The sequence below is a fragment of the Petaurus breviceps genome, unplaced genomic scaffold (genome assembly GCF_028583685.1).
Source record: "Petaurus breviceps papuanus isolate PSGF00001 unplaced genomic scaffold, PetGlider_PUasm1.0 654, whole genome shotgun sequence".
Taxonomy (NCBI): Eukaryota; Metazoa; Chordata; class Mammalia; order Diprotodontia; family Petauridae; genus Petaurus; species Petaurus breviceps.
In genome coordinates this window covers 5,591-11,135 of record NW_027186438.1, presented here as the reverse complement: position 1 = coordinate 11,135, position 5,545 = coordinate 5,591, and the positions used below count along the sequence as shown (strand labels likewise).

At 38.2% G+C, this 5,545-nt stretch overlaps 1 pseudogene; it reads left to right on the top strand.

The window, feature by feature from the left end:
* The first annotated feature begins 3,000 nt into the window (after nt 1–3,000).
* Nucleotides 3,001–3,558, top strand: LOC138173845 (COP9 signalosome complex subunit 8 pseudogene; annotated as a pseudogene).
* The last annotated feature ends 1,987 nt before the right edge of the window (nt 3,559–5,545 follow it).

Below are 5,545 nucleotides of genomic sequence, written 5' to 3'. Positions count from 1 at the left end.
TAGATTGGCTAATAGGACAAAAAAGGAAAAATGATAAATGGGGGGGGGATGTGGGGAAAATGGGACTTTAATGCACTGTTTGTGGAGTTATGAACTGATTCAACCATTCTGTGAAGCAATTTGGAACTATTCCCAAAGGGCATACACTTTGACCTTCAATACCACTACTAAGTCTGGATCCAAAAAGAAATTTAAAAGCAAAAACAAAAAGGAAATGGATCTATATTTACAAAATGTTTATAGCAACTATTTTCTGGTGTCAAAGAACAGGAAATTGAGGGGATGTTCATCAATTGGGGAATGGCTAAACAAGTTATAATATGTGATTGTGAAGGAATTATGGTAAATGATGAGTGGAATACTCTTGGAAAAGCATGGAGAGACTTGCATGAGCTGATGAAAAGTGCAATGTACTGTTTACAAAGAAAAACAATACAATGATCCAAGACAACTCTGAAGCACATGATGAAAAATGCTATCCATCCCTAGAGAAAGAACTCATGAATAATCTGAATACAGATTGAAGAATGCTTTTTGAGAACTTTCTTTATTATTCTTGAGTTGGATTGGTTTGTTTCTGTTTTTGTTTTTTGGTCTATGTTTTCTTTCACAACATGACTATCATGGAAATGTTTTGCCTGACTACACATGTATAACCTATATTGAATTGCTTGCCTTCTCAATGATGGAAGGAGGAGGAGTAAGGAGGAAGGGAAAGAATTTAGAATATTACAAATTGTTTTTACGTGTAACTGTGAAAAATAAAATACTAAATAAAAATTTAAAAAATAAAAATTTGCATAAATATTCATTAGGAAATTTGGTCTATATTTTTGTTTCTCTGTTTTGCCTCTTCCTGTTTGGTGTATCAGCACCATATTCATGTTATAAAAGGAATTTTATAGGAATCCTTAGCCTATTTTTCTTGAAGACTTTATATAGACTAGGAATAAATTAGTCTTTAAATATTTGGTAAAATTAGGTTATGAATTCATCTGGTCCTGGGGGATTTTTTTCTTAGAAAGTTCATTGATGGCTTGTACAATTTCTTTTTCTAAGATTGGGTTATTTCTTTTATTTCTTCTTTTGTTAATCTGGGTAATTTATACTTTTGTAGATATTCATTTGTTTCATTTAGATTTTAGATTGGCACATAATTGGGCAAAATATCTCAAAAATTATCTTAATTTCCTTTTCATTGATGATGACTTTACCCCTTTCATTTTTTATGCTGGTAATTTGGTTTTCTCCTTTCCTATTTAAAATCAAGTTTACCAGTGGTTTATCTATTTTATTGTATTCTTTTGTATAAAACCAGCTTCTTGTTTTATTTATTAGTTCAATGTTTTTCTTACTTTCAATTTTTTTCAGCTCTCCTTTGATTTTCAAGATTTCCAAATTGGTGTTTATTTGATGATTTTTAATTTGATCTTTTTCTAGTTTTTTTTTTTAGTTACATACCTAATTCATTGATCTGGTGTTTCCCTCTGTTTTATTGATATAAGCAATTGGAGATAGAAATATTTCCCTAAGTACTGCTTTGATTGCATCCCATAAATTTTGGTATCTTCTCTCATTGTTTTCATTCTCTTTAATGAAATTATCCATTGTTTCTATGATTTGTTCTATGACCCATTTATTTTTTAGGGTTAGAGACAATTTAAAATTAATTTTTAATTTCTCTATTGTCCATTATTGAATGTAATTTTTATTGCATTGTGATCTGAAAAGAATGTATTTAGTATGTATGCTTTTCTGTATTTGGTTATGTGGTTTTTATGGCCTAACACAGGCTCATTTTTTGTGTAGGTGCCATGTATGGTATTCCTTCTTCTTGCGGCATCTCTGAGAGCTTCCATTTCCTTTCTATTCCCATTCAGTTTTCTCTACAGATCTGTCACATCTAACTTATGTAATTTTATTCACCTCCTTAACTTCTTTCTTGTTTACTTTTTGGTTAGACTTGTCTAGTTCTGAAAGGGAAAAGTTGAGATCCCTCACTAGTATAGTTTTATTGTCTATTTCCTCTTGTAACTCATTCAACTTCTTCAGAACTTTAGATAGCACACTATTTGGTGCATTTATGTGTGTATCGATATGACTTCATTGCTTTAAACAATTATTCCCCGTCAATTTCAGGGGACCTCACATGCTCTACTTTTCAGTCAATTACCTGACCCAAGAGAGGTACTTTGAATCCATTTTGCAATGTCCTGCCCTTTCCCTATTTTTAATAGAATCTGACCTCTAGGTGTGCAGAGATTATTCTCATAATGATTTTGCAAAGATGGGACAAAAGGCTGATGGGTGGCTGACAGTGACTTTTGTCTTCTTCATTGCCTTTATTTATTTGGCATGATGATGATTTTGTAAAATACTCAGAACTTTTCAATTCTTGGGGAATCTTCCTCAGTTGGAAGGAACTTAATAGTTGAGGTTTCCAGGAAAATGGCACTAGAAAGTCCATCCAATGTCACAGAATGGTCATCAAAAGAGCAATAAAAATGACAAAAGAAGCCGGAGTGTCAGAAACTCTCAAGAGAGAAAATGTGAACTACAAGAAGAGGTCTAGGAGCAGCCAGGGGGTGCAGTGAATAGAGCACTCTTCCTGGAGTCAGGAGGATCTAAGTTTAAATCTGGCCTCAGACACTCGACACACTTACCAGTTGTGTGACCTTAGGCAAGTCACTTAACCCCAGTGGTCTTGCCTTTCCCCCTGCAAAAAAAAAAAGAAGTCTATCATAATAGGCAACCATTATTTTAGATTCAAAGGAGCTGGGATGCAAGGCTTGCTGACTGAAGTAGCAGGAAGGCTAAAGATGTCAGTAGTTCAGATGGGAGGAGGAGGAGCTCAGGCACCCAGAACAAAGGAAAAAGGGATGGAAAAGCAGCGACAGCAAACAAAAAGCTAGATATTTCCCAAGACACAATAAAAACCACTGAATGCCCCCCCCAGCCATTTTGTAGGCACCTACTGTGTGCCAACACTGGCCACGCTGTATGGGGGGGCTGGCGGTGACCGGGTGGCTGGGGCCTTGGGGTCTCACATGCTTGTTTCCTCACAGGCCTCCAGTCTACGGGCATCTGCTGGCCCTGTACCTGCTGCACAATGACGTGAATCATACCCAATATCTTTGGAAAATAATTCTTCCTGCTATAAAATCTACAAATTCTGAACTTGGGGGAATCTGGTCAGTAGGACAGAGAGTCTGGCAGAGAGATTTCCCAGGCATCTGCACAACCATCAGCTCACATCAGTGGTCCAAGACCATTCAGCCCATCATGGAAGCTCTCTGAGATGCCACAAGAAGAGCCTTTGCACTGGTTCCTCAATCATCGCCCATGATCTCATGGTATTTGTGGGACTTCCTGTAGAAGAGGCAGTGAAAGGTGTCTTGGAGCAAGGATGGCAGGCTGACTCCAGCACGAGGATGGCGATACCCAAGAAGCCTGGCTCCCTGGATGTTTCCTTTATCAGAACCTGCTTCACTTCCATCAATCCCCAACCAACAACAATTAGCCAGACTGACCCACTATGCGGCTTTTCTTGAAAATTGACTCACTGGGGCAGCTCGGTGGCATAGTAAATAGAGCACCGGCCCGGGAGTCAGGAGGACCTGAGTTCAAATCCAACCTCAGACATTTAACACACACACACACACACAAACTAGCCGTGTGACCTTGGGCAAGTCACTTAACCTCAATAGCCCTACCTTCCCCTCTCAAGAAAAAAAAGAAAATTGACTCATCGACTTTTCTGTTCAAGATCAAACTTGGAATCCTTGTGTACTGACCCATCCAGAAAAGCAACATTTTCATTGTGTTCTGTTGGATGAAACACTCTGACATTCTTTATTAGAACATGGGATAAAATACTTACGTTAGAAAAAAAATCACTGGATGAATTTGTGAGAGGAATAGAATTTGGTAAAAGAGAAGAGAATAATTAAAGGGCTATGGGGGGGGGGTCAGGCTGGACAAAATTTAGGCAATTCTTCAGGCGACTTCCAACTCTGACTCTGTGTTGGATTCTTTGAATAAGTTAGTAATTGAGACCTAGGAAGAGTGGAGAAGCTGCTGGAAATGAGGACACTAAGTTATTTAGAAACTGAGGTAGGAAAATGAGTTGAAAATAGAAACCAGTGTGATTAATGCCAAATCAAGTGATGTTGCTGGAGGGCATCCTGGCAGGCGGAATGAGGAAAGCAGAGTGCCGTTGTGGAATGACAGATTATGAGGACAGAGCAAGGAGCAAAGCGTCTAAGAATTAGTGTGGGTCCTTTAAGCTTACTTAAAAGTGAGCTCTTTGGAGCAGGGAGGTGGCACAGTGGACAGAGCCCCAGCCCTTCAGTCAGGAGGACCTGAGTTCAAACTCAGTCTCAGACATTTGACACTTACTACTTGTGTGACCCTAAGCAAGTCAAATAGTTAGCCCCAATTGCCCCTCTTCCCAGCCCCCATCCCACCCAAAGCAATCTGTTTACAAGTCTGAATTGTTTCTGTGAGATAATATCCTCCCAATTTTTTCCATTGGGAAAGACTGGAGAGTTTCCCAGGTAAAGCACAATGCCACCAGGTAGCATTTGGCCCCACATGCAGAGGAGTGAGTGAAATGCTCACTGGTGGTCCAGGATGGAGAGCCAGGGACAGAGGTGCCTAGGCAATGCAGCCATCCTTCCTGTCTCATTGGTTCTTTCTGTCCTTGGCTGCTGGCTTAGGAAGTCATCATGTGTTTCTCTCTTTCAAGACGGAGAAGGCCTTCAGTATTCAGTATCAGTATTGGGGCTCTAGTATCTCTCTCAGCAAGTTCTGCCAATGTATGCTAGTCAGACCCATAAAGCCTTCGAGGGTCTTTCTCTTTACATTCTGGGATTCTTGTACCTCACAATTTCATGGTGCACCAGTCCTTGTAACCCCTTTGTTACATGGTCATAGATTTTATCTTGTAAAAATTAAATATTTCAATTATCATTTAAATTAAAATTTTAAAGTAAAACTTATTCCAATGATCTAGAATTTGTTTTTCTCCTCTCCCTCCTCCCCTCACTCATCCCCCTACCCTGAATATAAAGAATACCAAAACCCTTGTAATAAAGGTAAAAAAATTTCCCAAATTGGAGATGTCCAAAGATGTGTCTCAATCTGCATCTTTAATCCATCATCTGCCATGGATAGCATTCTCTATTGTTGGGCTTCTGGAATCAAGGTTAGTCATCATGTTTATCAGAATTCGTGAGGTTTTCAAAATTATTTATTTTTACAATATTCTGGTAAAAATTGTTCTCCTGGCTCCATTGATTTCACTACACATCAATGCATACAAGGCTTTCTGGGTTTCTCTGAACGCATCTCTATCATCATCAACACCAAATATGTTTAGCCAATCTGAAATGGGTGCACACTGATTTACTTTCCAGTTTCTTACCATTAAAAAAGTTGCAATAACATATATATATGTATCAACCTTGTATATATGTTTTATATATATATATATATGTAAATATATGTTATAAAGTATGTTAAATCTTTTACTCTTTCTTTGCTC